The 16,922-nt window shown below is 39.8% G+C and overlaps 1 long non-coding RNA gene across 1 annotated transcript; it reads right to left on the reverse strand.

Annotated features, from left to right (window-relative positions):
- Positions 1 to 2,339: 2,339 nt before the first annotated feature.
- On the reverse strand, positions 2,340 to 15,413 carry LOC108698822. Its single transcript, XR_001932721.2, has 4 exons — positions 15,234 to 15,413; positions 9,766 to 9,867; positions 5,909 to 6,023; positions 2,340 to 3,784 (listed from the first exon to the last, which is right to left on the reverse strand). It is a non-coding gene; the product is annotated as an uncharacterized LOC108698822 (long non-coding RNA).
- Between the last annotated feature and the right edge of the window lie 1,509 nt (positions 15,414 to 16,922).

Below are 16,922 nucleotides of genomic sequence, written 5' to 3' on the forward strand. Positions count from 1 at the left end.
TCTTTACTCTTTCCAGCTTTCAAATTGGGGTCACTCCACCAATGGCCAATTGTTATTTATTTTTTTTTTATAAAAAAAAACCCATGTCCTATTCAGGTTCCAGTTCCCTTGCCTGGTTGCTTGGGTAAATTGGACCCTAACAACAAAAAAGCTGCTAAAATTCCAAACTGGCCAAAAAAGTTAAATCAAAAGTTGACCAAAACGTTAAATAATTAAAACTCCTATGTGAAAGAGAAAATGAAGACCAATTGCAAATTGTCTCAGATATTACTGTCTATACCGCACTAAACGTTTATGTATTGAACCTCCGAATTCTACGTCAATGCTCCCCATTTTCAATATTATAGTGTTGTATTTTTCAATATTAAAGTAAAAACTATTAGGCTAGAGTAAATGAATCCTTGTCTGTCAGGGTCCTTAAAGGGGTAATTAACTTTGCATATGCTGTAGATATCTGTATTCTAATGCAGCAATACAATAATAGAGCAGATGTTTTCTGACACAGTGTTTGCATGGTCTGTTTGAATAGCATACTTTATCCTATGGTATAACTTTTTCAGAGTAACAAAAAATAAAATCTATACCTCTTTCTTTCTTAGTACATTAGGAAGAAGTTGTTACACAAATCTCATTTGCTGTTTAACCTCTTACCTGATATATACCTTTATAATCATCAGTGGCCCCTAATTCACTGGAAACTAACATTGTTCCATGTTGTTGTAAGCTGTAAAGCTCTTCTTCTTGTCTTCACTTATTGCATTGCTTGAGTTTTTCCACAATACACTGTGGAGCACTACAGAATGTTATTTTTATTCATTAATAGTATTTTCAGGTGAAATTTGTCTGGTTTAAGATGTGTAACAAACAGGCCACAAGGCGGTGCAATTTACAATATGTAAAAGCTCTGATTTTAGTTTAATAAACAGTCATTTGCCTTTGATAATTATGCTGTTCAATAAGGTAACTTAATTGGACAAGTAGGGGTACTACCTACGATTTCATCATTTCTACTATAGACCCCAGTTGAAAAGAAATGTAAACCCGAAAAAAAAACCAGAATTAATGAAACTGAAACAACTACGCCACCTGGTCAATTACTCCAAATGGCCTGACAGTCAGGAGACAAATTCTGAGAAGAAGAAGAAGAAAAAGAAGAGGAAAGTCTTCTGATGCTGCTCTGTGTCAGATGACTCTTCACTGCTCTTTTGTAAGCAGAGCAAACTCTACTACTATCTTGAAAACTAGAAGGAAAAATAAAATAAAGCTCAGATCACTTTGAATTATTTTATGTTTAATTTGTTTTAAGGGTTTACATTTCCATTACTAATGGTGGAATATGATTCAGCAGTGCTTAAAGGGGAAGTAAAGTCTAAAATAGAATAATGGTAGAAATTCTATATTTTGTATCCTTAACATAAACATGAACTTACTGCACCACAAGCCTAATCAAAGAAATGATTTATGCTTTCAAAGTTGGTCACCATGTTGTAACTCTGTTCAGACCAAGACTGTGCACATGCTCAGTGTGGTCTGGGTTGCTTAGGGATAGTCATAAATGACCAAAACAGCACAAATCAAATAATATCTGCCAGAAGCCGATACAGAAAGACTGCAATGGGTCCTGTGTTGTCATGTAATTTTTGTATTGTTTAATACAAACTTTCTCTAACTCTGCAGAACCAGTGGCTGCAGCAAAATAATTCTCCAAACAGGCCAATTTATTTGTTTTAATCTGGCTCCATGATCTTTGTCCCTGCAGCTGGAGTTGGAAACGGTAAAGGGGATGTAAAGGCAAAAATAAAATCCAATACAAATCTCTACACAGTCGCTGACTGCTCTACAGGGACAAACAAAGCTGCTTGAGTTCTGCCTGGCTGGGAAGTAAGGCGGGGGCTCACTCTGCTGTTCATAAGTACGATTGTTTCCCTGCAGAGCAGTTAGGGACCCTCTTATAATTCCTATCCACAGCAGTAAATGAAGGGATAATTTCACTGCATACAGTCAAGTTTCTTATAAAAACAGTACACATTTTTTAATTAAAGTATATTGGAGATTGGTTTATTTTTCATTAAAGAAAGTAAAAATGCGATTTTATTTTTTTGCCTTTACATGCCCTTTAAAGTGCCATGCTTAGCCACAGCATAACAGGGCATCATCAGTTATGCCAGGAATATACCTTCCTTATGTTACATAGCCTTCTTTCTCTTTCCTTTCTTATTACTTACATGCAAAATAACAGGGTGCTTTACTCGACATGCGTTTTACCTCTTGCCTGAGGTTCTTGACACCAGTCTGGAATGAATAGAGCAAACCATCATAACCACACGTTCCCCCATGTCTTTGCTTCTTATCCACTATTTTTATTGTGTACAGCCACAGAGAACCTGATTCAGCTTCTCACAGATATACCAAATAGAGACTGACTTCATCAACAGCCCCAAGAATGTGCAGATTTCATGTTACGACATGACAAGAGAAAAATAAATTAACATATTACATAATTGTAAACAAAATGTATTGTCAGCAACACAACATGTAAAGTAGAACCATTTTCTCAACTCAACATATAATATTCTGTTTCACAGACAGGCAGTTTCAGTTCAGGTGGAGGTTTGGCAGTGCTCTACAGATCAATTAACGTTTATGATTCCTTGTTTACAAGTTTATGCTCCCTGACTATATTTAAGTGTTCTTAGCCAATATTGTCTTTGGTTTTATCTGAGTCTCCACTGGCAGTTAATGGGCCTACAATAAGGATCATCAAGTTGCAGCCCTCAAACTATAACTGACCTCCCAACATTTCCATAAAGTCTTCTGCAGTCAAGGGCAGTTGTAGATCAGCAATATCTCAAGGGCTGCAGGCTGGATATCCATGGTATTCTAAGGGAGATTAAAATGCAGGATTCATAATAAAGTAGGCATTGGTTTAGCATAGTGCACCTCGAATTCCTAAAATCTAACGCTATAGCAAAATCTGTCATAAAATGTTTCTTATTAAAATATCTCAAAAATGTATGGCGGGGAGGGCTCAACCCTTTGGATATGAGTTTACAAAAATATTTAAATTTGTTTAGCTTAAAGATACAGATGAAATACAGCAAAGCTCTATTGATGGTAAAACCATATCTCTAAGAGACAAAACACAGCTGCTTGCACTTTGCCATAGAAAAGCTGCAACATTTGAGCTGTGGCTTACTGATACACACATACAATGTACAGGAGAAATATCGAAGGCATTAAATCTTCCATACACTACCAAAATTCAGTGTCTGCATTGACTTTACCACAATAATGGACACAAGTGCATTCTAGGATTTCATAAGAGCCTACTAATTCTCATTATCAGCGATAGCTTTACTGCGTGGGCCATCAGAAGGCCCTTCTTCCATCTGCAAAAACTGCAAAGTCACTCTTTCACCGTATACATTAGCAGCGGAGGATTTTGTGCCAGCGAGCTGTTTGTGTAGCCCATTCCATAAATGACATTTTCCGCAACGTAAGGCACCATCCGATATGAATGCAGCTCTTCATAATACAAGGTCTGAGGACAGCAACCCTTAACCATTTGCTTCAGCCGTTTTCTTGCATCAGAGAAGGCGGCTTTGCAGCCAGCGCTTTCTTTGTAATATTCATATTTCTCTCTGTCAGCCTCGAGGTGGATCTTCCGGAGCAGATTATTGATCAGCACTGACCTCCGCAAGTAGTTCTCTGGGTCTTCTAGGAAGCGAAGCTTATCGAGCGAGAGTTTGAGAATACAAGCTCGGTCTTCAGGCGATATCAAGTGCTAGCAAAATATAATAGATATGTGTTTTTAAGTCTACATACCAGAGAAAAAGCCTAGGAAAAAAGTCTGGTGGGGAAGTATTTGGGGGACCCATAGCAAACAGGTAGTGGTTAATAGAATGACATGCTATATGAAACTTTAGATATAGATAAAAATATATAACGTTATACTCTGCTTCCCAGGCTAGGAGGCAGTGCTCTTAAAGAAGTGGTTCACCTTAAAGGTAACCTTTAGTATGTTATAGAATGGTCAATTCTAAGTAACTTTTCAATAGTTTGTTTACTGTTTATAGTTTTGAATTATTTGCCTTCTTTTGACTCTTTCCAGCTTTCAAATGGGGGTCACTGAACCCATCTAAAAACAAAAGGCTACAAATGTTTTGTAATTGCTACTTTTTATTACGCCTCTTTCCATTCAGGCCCTATCCTATTCATATTCCAGTCTCTTATTCAAATCAATGCATGGTTGCTAGGGTAATGTGTGGACCCTAGCCACCAGATTGCTGAAACTGCAAACTAGAGAGTTGCTGAATAAAAAGCTAAATAATTAACAAAAAACACAAGTAATAAAAAATGAAAACCAATTGCAAATTGTCTCAGAATATTTACATCCTACTAAAGGTTATCTCAAAGGCGAACAACCCATTTAAAGAAAAGATCCCTCAGATAATCTCACACCCAGGATATATTATCAACATATTAATAGATGGGGCTTTCACTTTTGTATTACTGCAGGAAAACTTTTAAAGGGTCACGACAATAACAAAGAAATAAAACAATACTGCAGTGGCACCAAGAGTCCAGGAAGTCTGTGCCTTTAAAGTGATTCTCTTTCAGGAAATTGATCCCCTCCTTTTGTTGCATAAAAGGTAAATGTAAATGATTACAATGATACTGACACTACAAAACTACTCTTCAAAATATTAATGTAGATTAAAAGTTACTTATAGGTCATGTTTTTCTGTTAATAAGGCAGCTTTTGTAAACAATTGTTATCTGATGTTCCTAAACCTGACTGTTTTGCCAACCTGACTGTCTGGTCTCAACATGTCAGTTAAGGGTCAGGGCACACGCTCAGATTCAGGGAGATTAATCGCCTCTTCTTCAGGGCGAATAATCTCCCCAAACTGCCTCCCGCCGGCTAGAATGTAAATCGCCTGCGGGATGGCACTCGAATCGCTTCGTTTTTCGAAGTCGCACGAAGTTTTCTCGTGAGGAAGCGCTTACATTCTAGCCGGCGGGAGGCAGTTCTGAGAGATTAGTCGCCCCTAAGAAGAGGAGACTTGTCACCGGACAACTAATCTCCCTGAATCTGACCTATTATTGATAGCACACGATAGATGTTAAAAAAAAAAAGGTTGAATTTCTGGTGTCAGTATTTCTTTAATACATTTAAGGTTTAGTTCACATGAGGAGATTCAGATTTTGTTGCCTGCTCGGCTACAATCTCCCCGAACTGCCCCATCCGATATAATGAAAAGTCGCCTGTGCTAAAGCACATGCAGCACTTCCTTTTCCGAAGTCGCTCGAAGTTGCCTCACAAGGAAACTTAGGGTGACTTCGGAAAACGAATCTCCTCATGTGAACTAACCCTAAGACAATCCTAACAAATGGAACTTTATGTTGGAATCACATAGACTATGTTTACTTTAGGAGATAAAGTAAAAAAATAGGTGCTTTTAACCAGTGTTTTTGCATACAGAACCAAACTACATACCCACCGCTAGATACAAGTTATGCCAAGTTTTCACCTAATGGAATCATTGTGAGCATTAGCAGAGCATTCCCTGGGCATTCTCTTAAAAAACCCTTTATTTGCTATTCAGTTGGATAAAGAACCCTGAACCTAATATGTACCAAAAGTTAAGTGTGAAGTACATGCCTTCTTTATACTTCCTTTACTTTGGCTAAGAAATCCCAGGTACAACAACATTACACTTGGCATTACTAAGTTTGGCACATATGTCACTTCTTTATGGCCTTTTAACAAAAGCAAAATTGGAATGAGTCCTCCGGGATAGGGCGCACCCAATCCATCCTACGGATTAAGCATTTGAGAAACCAGCACAAGTGCCTCAGTAGATTGAACGTGATGGACATGTAAATGCTACAGAGGCAAACTCACTTTTGGAAAATACCCCTGGTAATCTTGATGTAAATTTTCTTCTTCTGCATATTTTCTCTTAAAATAGGCTACTTTCGACGTTGTTAATAAGTTAGTCTTGCTTCCGTTAGGCTTGCTAAGAGGAACAGAAAAGAGGAAAGAATAAAGAGTTAATGAGTGTTAGACATGATGAATTAGTGAGATTTCCCATTGCTAGATTCATTGTAAATATGCAACACGTGTATCATATTAAAAAGTGTTGAACTGCATTGTGTCTAATAGCAGACAGACACAAATAATGGAAACTTTGTTAAACATTTATGTTAGAGCTCTTTACCAGCACTTTATCAGCCCCCCAACTTTAAATGGGCTGTTCACCTTTAAATTAACTTAGTGTGATATTCTGAGACAATCTGCAGTTATTTGTGGTTTTTGAGTTAGTTAACTTTTATTTAGCTGCTCTCGCTTGTAACTTCAGCAAACTGGTTACCAGGATCTAAATTACCCTAGCATCCATGCATTGATTTAAATAATCATCATCATTTATTAGACTAGAATATGAATAAGGGCCTGAATAGAAAGATTAATAACAGTAATTAAATAAGAGTAATAACAATACATTTTTCAATTTTCAACTTCATTTTAAGTTTAACATACTAAAAGTTTACTTAAATGTGAACCACCCCTTTAATGTAAATTCAGTGATTAAATAGGTGGTTCACCTTTACGTTTAACTTAATTTTCTATAAAATGGCCTATTCCAAACAACTTTTCAATTGGTCTTTATTATCCGTTATACATTTAAATGATGTGCCTTCTTATGACTCTTTCCAACTTTCACATAGGGGTCACTGACCCCAGCAGCCAAAAAAATATCACTCTGTGAGGTTGCAATTGTATTGTTGTTGTTTCTTTTAATTACTAATCAGGTCCTCTCCTATAAATTGATTAGTCTCTCATTCAAGCCATTACATGGTTGCTACAGTAATTCGAACCCTAGCAACCAGATTACTGCTGCAATTCCAAACTGGGGAGCTGCTGAACAAAAAGTACAATAATTAAAAAAAAACACAAATAATAAAAAATGAAGACCAGTTGCAAATTGGCTCTCTCTACATGATGCTAAAAGTTTAATCAAAAGTGAACCACGCCTTTATTAATACCATTTTGGATAGAGCATATCATTTATATTTATTTATCATGCATGCAGATTGTCTGGTAGCGCCAGAGTATCGCTGCTGTCGAGGAAATCACACGAACAGTAAATCAGCAATGCACCAAGCTGAGCACAAGAGGGCGTTATTAGATCTCAGCTGCAATTGCAATGATTCTGACTGGTTTCACATGGCATTGGTGTCACTTATAACAGAGCAAACGTATCTCTGAATGTTGTATCAAGTTTTAAAGATATCTGTCCTGCCATATGATATTTATAAATGTACTTGGCAATCCTAGGGTAACAGCATATTGAAAAAAGTTATTCAATACTAATGTGTATCCCTCCCTGGCATCAGGTCTCCCGAGACCTATCTACTAGGCATAATAGATGAGTTGGTACCTCTAGAACACCAGGGCTGGAACTAGGGATAGGCAGAAGAGGCACATGCCTAGGAAGCAACACTGGGGGGGGGTGCTGGGCACAAACCTCTTGCCTGCATACCCCTAGTCCTGGCTCTCGAGTCCCCTGGTCCGGCTCGCTTGCCGATCTCTCTGCCCCCCACCCCTGCTGTCCTAATTTGGGCTACATAAGCTCCTGTGTAGGGGGAGGGTGGAGCACCGTTGCCAGACAGGTTGCCTAGGGTGCCCAGCTGTTCCATTCACTCATGTTCTATGCAAAAAAGATAGTAATTATGAAATGGATGAGTCCCAACTCTCCCACACTCCAACAATGGGTTCAGTTGATAAATGCTGCACTGCCTTTCATTAAATTGACATACAATTCCCGTGGAACACCTGCAAAATTTGAGAACATATGGGAACCATGGTTGGATGCCAAACCCTAAGTATCTCTACCAGACGACTAAGCTTCATATGTATATACCCTGATATTCGGATGGTCCGTGCCTTGTGATGTAAACAACTGTCGTCAGTTCCCAGTGCCAAGCATAATTGTTTTTTTTCTTCATTTTAAATTAGTTTTTTGGGTTTTGGGGGGGGTCCCATTTGGTTGTAAAAATGCAAAATAAAAACCTTTAAAAAGAAAAAAAAAAGTACTTGGCAGTTATTGTCTATGTCTGCAGAGATATTTATAATAGGTAACATGTGCGTGTTTGAACCTGGGCTAGTGTGAATCCTATTTTCATTTGCAACTTTATGGTTCTCACCAAGAGACTTTTTTTAGTATGAGATATGAGAAAGGTTGCCATACACATAGGCACTTTACACAGACTTACCCCCAGATGTAATAAAAGGCACTGGGGTCATTTATAAACAGTGGGCAAATTTGCTCCTGGTTTGTAACCCATGGAAACCAATCAGATGATTACTTTCAGCACTCGACCTGCTGAAACCCGAAGGGGTTTAGTTCTCCTTTAAACAGGTGAGCAGAAAATGCTAACTGCTGATTGGTTGCTATGGGTTACTGCCCCTAGGTAAACACACAAAGGGACCTTTAGAAGTTACATATAGTTAATTGGGTTTGAGAAGACACAACTGCCCATTAAGTTCGACACCTCATGAGATCCGCCTGCATCACTTTAATCAAAGCAGTTGAAGTCAGAATATTGGCACAAATAAAAATACAATGTGATATAGCAGGAATTTTCAGTTATCTTCCCATTATGATTATGAAACTACTGTGCCCTCGGTACAAGTGTATATCTCTTGCACAAAAATACACACATCCATGGGGCTGAATTATGAGTGCAGGCAAATCTGACTATTGCAGTGCCAGTAGTAGCCATGAGGAAATTCATTTGAGAACTCTATTAAGGTTAAAAAATACAAGCAAATACCTGATTGGCTGCTAAGACAACTGCACCTATGTTTGCAAATGCGACCCCTGTTTCCAGGCTACAATTGCTTTTCTGTGCCATAAGTATGGTGAGTCCCATGTTGATTGATAATAAGTGAGACAATTGCTAGCATTTTGTTGACATGCTTTGCCTCAGGGGAGCCCCTAAGGGCTACGGCACATGAGTATTTTGATTGCTGTTCTCAGTGGCAGCCTTTAAACAGCAAGACACTGGGGCCTCAGGGAGTGCTTGTGAGTTTTTCAGTAATTTGGTACTTGCTAATGACAAAATGCATTGTGCATCATAGCCCTAAAGGATAAAAAGGTAGGTATTGGTAATTCACATGCAGATATGGGCAGGATATGAATCAACACCAAATAGTCATGCTTAAATTGTAACTCCACCCAAAAACGGAAACCAGTGAAAGCGTGTAATAAATGTGTATTGGAAAGTTGCTTAGAATTATATTTTCTTTCATTAGACAAAAAACATTTTTTGTCCTCTTTTAGCTGTTTTGTAAATTGATTTATACAGTTAAACTGGACGTTAAAAGGTTCAGGCCCACATATGGGACCTTCCCAAACACCTGGCTGACAAAAATTGGGTTGATATCAGGTGGGTTTAAAAATCCCTTTGGGTGAGGACAGTATTGATATATTGCCCGGAGGAGGGTTTTGGCTGGGGTGGGGGGCCCGGAGAGGGGCTGGGGAGGGGGAACATTGGGGCATCTGTGGTGGAAGCCCTGGTGGTCCTCAGACCCTTCAGTCCAACGCTGATTACATTGGGTGACCAAATTAGACAAAGATTTGTCTGTTTGATGGCCAAACAAGTGGATAGCCAGCTTTGGACCACAAAAACAGCTACCTAAATATATTTTGCCCAACAACAAACATTCCTAAAATAAGCAATAAAAATGGCACTTACTTATCACTAGGAAATCAGTCAGCGCTGTGCCTTACACAGATATCTCGAAACTCCCCTCTTAGCAGCCTGCCTTGCACAGAGAGCATCTCTTTAAAAGGTGACCTGCAAAGGACAAGAAGAATGAAAGGTGCTCCACCTTAGAAATACTCTCCTGAAATCAGAATGGAACAAAGTGATGCAACAGCTATTTGTTATAAATGCAAAATAGTTATTAGACGTACGTATGATTTTTCCCCTGAGAGCTACGGAACAGGAAAAGCCTGTGAGAGGTTTAATTAGAGTAGATCAGAATAGCTGAGTGTTTACTATATCCCAAATAAACAAAGGTTTCACTGCTCAACATCAGGCGTCAGTTTGTAATAAAAACATACCCAAAGACTTTTGTTCTTGAAAGCCTTTTAGAGCAACAAACACTGTATCAATGTAGAACTTGTTTTGTAAGTGGCAGAAGTAATTTTTTTATTCACTCTTCCCTTCTGGTTTATTGCAATATATACGGAATTAACAGCAGAAGCCCAGTGGAGAACATAATAACTTAAGCAATATTTTTATAAGTGCCACAAAACGCATGAAGTATAAAGTACTGGCCCTGGCACTGAGGGATCCCTGGAGCTAGTGTCTGGTCTGGAGGTGGTGGTACTATAGCTTCAGTGTTCCCCTGCGTCATTAGGTTCAGCATTCCATTTGGAATGGAAGGCAGGAGGAAGAAAACGACTAATACTAAACTTTACACATTTTCATGTAATATGGTTTTATGTGCAATTAACTGCGGGGAAAATGCTACTTTTTATTAATCATTTTGCTATTGCGGCCCTCTGCTATTCATATTCCAGTCTCATATTCAAATCAAGCAACCAGATTCCTGAAACTGCAAACTGGAGACTCACCCTGGTGGCCTAATGGAGACTAGGGGCCAGAGGGGAACGCCCAAAGCCCGAGTCCTTTCCCTTCGCCATCGCTGCTTCCTATGGCGCGTTCCAGTTTTTGATCCCTGCCTGTCTGACTTGCTCGAACTCTGCCTGTACCGACCCGGCCTGTTTTACATTGCTTGAAGTCTGCCTGTACCGACCACTGCCTGTTTAACATTGCATGAACTCTGCCTGTACCGACTTGTGAAGTTGATGTTGCCTTCCATCCTAAAAACTTGGTAATGAACGTGCCCCTTTGCTTGTCCAGAACTCTTGCTTTGCGGTATCTGAGTAGCTGAGGGCTCCTCCCGAAGCCAAAGGCGTTTGCTAAAGGCGGAAGACTGAGCTGTGACCGGAAGCCTAGCACTAGTTCTGGATTTAGGGAGCCAATTGTGACAAAAAACAAATAAATTAAAACTAAATGCCAATTGTCTCCGAATATTATTTGGTACATCATACTAAAAGTTAACTCAAAGGTGAACAACCCCTTTAAATATTTTTTTAGTAGAATATGGGTAGTGATTTATTTTTAATTTTTAGTTTTTAAGTTATTTAGCTTTTTTGTTCAGAAGCTCACCGGTTTGCCCCTAGTCCCCACTAGACCACCAGGGTGAGTCTCCAGTTTGCAGTTTCAGCAATATGGTTGCTAAGGTCCAAATTACTCTGGCAACTATGCATTGATTTGAATAAAAGACTGGAATATGAATAGGAGAGGGCCTGAATAGAAAGACGAATAATAAAAGGTAGCAATAACAATAAATGTGTAACCTTACAGGGGTCAGTGACCCCCCATTTGAAAGCTGAAGAAAGTCAGAAGAAGAAGGCAAATAATTCAAAAACTATAAATTGAATAGTTGCTTATAGTTAGCCAATCTATAACATACTAAAAGTTAATTTAAAGCTGAATAATCCCATTTGCTATGGATCAGTGCAATCATGATGTTCTCAGTTCATCAAGAAATGCTCTCTCACCATTGTAAACTGCACACATATTAACACATGCTGCATGCCTACATCAAAATTATTGTACAGCCATGCTACATGGTTCCACTAACTCTAGGACAGTCTGCAGCATGCTTCTAAATTAAACTACTTATTAGCCTTGAAGGATGCAGACTGTTTATAAAGGCAGCCTTACACTTGTTATCAGCAATTAAAGGTTAAAGTGACTTTTCTATAACCTAAAACATTTTTATTATAATTTTGAACTAGGAGGTAATAAAAATACATGATCTGTAACTGCAGTCTCCATTCAATACAGGGAGAACACACATCCTGATTATTCCAACATGTACCCCTCAATGACACATCACTGGAAGTTGCTTTATACAAGCTGGTGAGCTTCAGGCTGGGAACCCTATTTCCATACATTTTTTTTGCTCAAAGAAGATTTTATTGAACCAGTTTTTTCATAGCAATGTTAAAGAGTTACAGCAATAAAGTCAATACAAAATGATCCATTGTTACATCTGAAAGTAATGACAATTCGACACAGTACTTTGCATTTGAAGCCTAAATAGTCCCATCTCTTAGACCAGACCTACACACCAACATACCCCCCCCTATAAGGGCTAAGATCACAGCGAGATAATTTTGAGCGATTCAATGTGGCTAGACCAGTGTCTCCATATTTGAATGTACTTGAGCATTTGCCCTCTTTTTTCCAACACTACTTGTTCCAGCGCAGCTAGGTCTACCATAGCTTTGTGCCATTCCCGAAAAGTATGTGGGATTAGGTCCTTCCAATGTAAAGTTAATAGGCGCCTTGCCTGGAACAGAGCTTTGGCAAGAAAAAGCCTTGTATGCAAGTCCAAAGTTTCATTGAGGTCAATTGTTAACATGCAATTTCTAGCATCCCCTTTACCCTCCGGTATCACTGAAAACAAACATAATGTAATCTCCCCCCAGTATGGCCCCCAGTATGGCTTAACCTTATGACAACCCCATAGCGTGTGGAGTAAGGTGGCAGGTTCCAATTCACATCTGGGGCATATAGGAGAGGGTGACAACTTCATGGCAAACAGTCTTTGTACCGTGTAGTACGCTCTATGGACCAAGTATAGCTGGAGTAGGTTGTGCCTGTAGGAATGGGCTACCATCTTTGGCGTGCTCAATACCCACTCCCACTGGTCATCAGTTATTACACCTACATCCAGTTCCCATGCCCCTCTGGCCTTTATTTCAGTGTTCACATATTGTGGTTTGCATAGTTGTGCATATAAGATTGATATTCTTTTCCTGGGGGTGCTGACCGATAGGGCATCAATAATGGGAGAATTTGCCATCCCTAAACTAGAATGCCGTAGAAATTCCTGCAGGGTTGTAACAATTCTATGGTACATTAACCACTGGGTGAGGGGAAGGTCTCTGGTTTGATGAAGCTGCTGTAGAGGTATTGCCTGATCTGCCTCCCACATATCCGCCACGGACACTATTTCAAGATTTTGCCATACCCTATTTCCATACATTTAGGAATTAAAAGTTCCCCACACTTAAGCCTGGCAAATCACCATGGAAACTGAAATATTCTGAAATATGTTTCTTTCTATAAAAAAATGCCCTCACCCATTGAATTTTGGAAGAGGATATTTTGTATCTTACTCTCTAGTTATGCAGTTAAGTCATATATCTGATGGAAAATGGAAAGCATTAGATGCCATACTAAAAGAGTGGTGTCAGAGCTCTGCCCATTGCAGGACATGCCGCCTTTCTGTGAATCAATAATATGACACATGAACTAAATACAAACACTTTACATTGACTACAGCTTAACAGATATGCATGCATTATCTCACACTGATTGCAGCACTTGGGATACCACTCACTTATTACAAATACAACCCTAAACAATAACAATTGAAAGAGTTAACAGAATATTGGTTTAAACTGGGTTTGAGATGGCTAAGCTAAGGAACGTAAATTAGATCAAATGTTTTCCAGAGAACTAGTAGTCAGTGAGACAGTATAGCACAAATCAGCATTACACATGCAAATGCATATACAGGTATCAGATCTGTAATCCGGAAACCCGTTATCCAGAAAGCTCCAAATTACGGGAAGGCAATCTCCCATAGAACTCATTATAATCAAATTCACCATTTTAAAAATAATTTCCTTTTTCTCTGTAATAATAAAACAGTAGCTTGTACTTGATCCAAACTAAGATATAATGCCGTATTGGAAGCAAAAGCAGCCTAGTGGGTTTTTTTACTATTATTTTTAGTAGATTTAAGGTACGAAGATCCAAATTACAGAACGATATGTTATCCGGTAAGGTCCCATATCTGTATTGGATTTCAGACAATATACCAGACAATATAACAGACAATAACATTCAAGGGCAGATTTATCAAAATGTTAGATTAGAGCTCACCACCGAAAAAAATCACCCACTTTTTATTCATTCCTATGGGATTTTCAGAAGTGTTCTTAGTAAATGGTGAACTCTAACGTTCACCAGATGATAAATACCGTTCTAAAAGTCCCTTAGGAATGAATAAAAAGTGGGTGATTTTTTTTTTTCCTGTGGTGAGCTCTAATCTCACATTTTGATAAATCTGTATCTTTCAGCAAGTAAGAGCTGCGCAGTCAGGATCAATGACTTATAGATTTGCACATTGAATCTCCCATCAGTTGCTCTTGTTCTGTGTACAGATAGATTCTTATATTACACAGATCTTGTGTCTAACTCATTCTGCCTTGGATGGACTATCAGAATCATACAGAACATAGGATATTTAGCATTAATGGAGATAATAAGTCTGTATTGGTGGAGATAACTTAGCACAGAGCTCTAGTTTCAGATGAATCAGAACACTTATAAGTATTGTTTCCTCAGGGATCGACTAGGCAAATGGGTGGGCAAGGAAAGAGTAGGGTGGGGGCACCCAATTCAATACCAATTACAAAACACACTTTCCCCCTATTTCTATGTATTACTATTAGTGATGGGAGAATAAATCCCCCAGCGCGAAATCACGAATTTCCTCGTTTTGCTGCAGGCGAATAAATTCGCGAAAATTCGCCAGTGTCAAAGAATTTTGGACGTAAAGTCGATCGGGTCAAAACCGCTGCGCGTCAACATTATTCGGATGCCCATTGACACGGTCGTCAAAATTTGCGTTACCCCAATTTTTCACCGTTTCGCTGGAAATTCGCAAATTTTCCGGCGAAGAGAAACAGGACAAATTCGCCCGTGGTTAATGACTATAGGAGTTGCAGATGGACTTGTGAAGAAGTCGATGCAGGAGCAATAGAGGAGGAGGGGGAAGAAGCCTGACTCAGAAGTGCAGCCCTGCTAGTGGCTACTAATACATACACACTGTTAGGATCCACAGCCGGAGTCAGTGCAGAGTAGAGCCATATATTGATATCTCGTGTGTGTGTATGAGCAGCTCCTCCAGGCTTACAGGGAAGAGGATGGAGCTTCCCAAGAAGTTCTGCAGCATCTCCATAAAGTAAAATCAGCAGGATAATGAGCGCTAAGCGCAACCAGACAAACAACAAATTAGACTTTCCCGATTGTGTCGCTGTGTCCCAGGCGGAATGTCGCTCCATTACCTGGTAAACTGGCGACTTTACTCTCAGCCGCAGCTCCCGGGCACGTCCTCTCATCTCTGGCTCCACGTGTCTCCTTCAGCCACGGACTCAGCTTGCCACTCCGCCAGTCTCTTCTCCCCAACCCGCTACACTCACTTTCCACCACTCCCACAGCTTATTGGTGCTGACAGGGTGGAGCCGGTTGCTAAGCAGCGTGCCTAGCTGGCGTTGCCTAGATACGATGACGCTCACACGTCCCAGAAGCTTCCTCCTCATACATAAGGTCCGTTTGTCCCGATTACAGCGACTGAAAGTTGTCATTCCATCTGGGCCTTAGAGATGCGCCGAAAATCTCACCGCCTAGATATACGCGTGGGGGGTGTTTTCCTTGCATTCCAGGGGCTGTTTGTTTTTTAATACTCGTCTTATCTCATGGTTCTGCTGCTTGCTGTTTAAACACTATATGGCTCATTTCCCACCGTGTACAAACTGCAATTGCCATGTTTTAATGTGTAATCACACACACGTATAGATTTCTATAAAACAACACAATTAAAGCAACAGTAACACCAAAAGATGAAAGTCTTTTAAAGGGGAGGTTCACCTTTAAGGTAGAGTCCTGCAGCGGGTCGGGTACCCTGAAAAAACCTGCGGTACCCTGCGGGTTGCGGGTAAAAGTTCTGGGTGCGGGTTTAGACGCAGGTCGGCGGTTCTGCGGATTTGCGGGTCACGAGTCGGGCTGTGGGTCTTCTCAATATCGATTTTTACTCCTTTTTTCTGATCACGCCTATTTCCGATGATCTTGCGGTGCCTAAACTCTGAAGTTGAACCCTACACAATAACGAAAAGGATCTCATCATCCATAAGAATATATCTATTTCCGATGATGTCACTTCCGGTTTACAATGACAGCACTTCCTAATTCTTGATGGTCAGTGGGTCACGGGTCTGGTTTATGGATAAGGTACTTGCGGGTTGGGTTGGGTAGCGGGTCCAAGCGGGTAAGAATGCGGATTGCAGGTTGCGGGTACGGGTTCCAAAAAATGGACCCGCGCAGGACTCTACTTTAAGGTAACTTTGATTATGTTATAGAAAGGCCAATTTTAAGCAACTTTTCAATCAGTTTTTATTATTTATTTTTTATAGTTTTATAGTTATTTACCTTTTTCTTCTGACACTTTGCAGCTTTCAAATGGGCGTCATCCACACCCTTCTAAAGAACAAATGCTTTGTAAAGGCCCCCATACACGGGCCGATAAAAGCTGCCGACAGACTTTGTCAGCTTCCCCGATCGATATCTGGCCGAAAGTCAGCCAGATCTCAATCGGGCAGGTTAAAAATCTCGTCGGCGGCCGCATCTGTGAGTTTTTGCAGTCTCGCAATCCGACCGCCCGTATCGGATCCATTATGATCCAATTGTTGGGCCCACGATTGGATCAGCCCGATATCGCCCACCTCAATGTGGATCTCTACATCTACGGCCACCTTAAGGCTACAAATGTATTGTTATTGTTACTTTTTATTACTGATCCTTCTATTCAGACCCTCTCCTATTCATATTCCAGTCTCTTATTCAAATCAATGTATGGTTGCTAGGGTAATTTGGACCCCATTTACCAGATTGCGATGCAAATTGAAGAGTTGCTGAATAAAAAGCTAAATAACTCAAAAACCAAAAATAATAAAAAATTAAGACAAATTGCAAATTGT

Source organism: Xenopus laevis, chromosome 8L (assembly GCF_017654675.1).
Source record: "Xenopus laevis strain J_2021 chromosome 8L, Xenopus_laevis_v10.1, whole genome shotgun sequence".
Lineage (NCBI taxonomy): Eukaryota > Metazoa > Chordata > Amphibia > Anura > Pipidae > Xenopus > Xenopus laevis.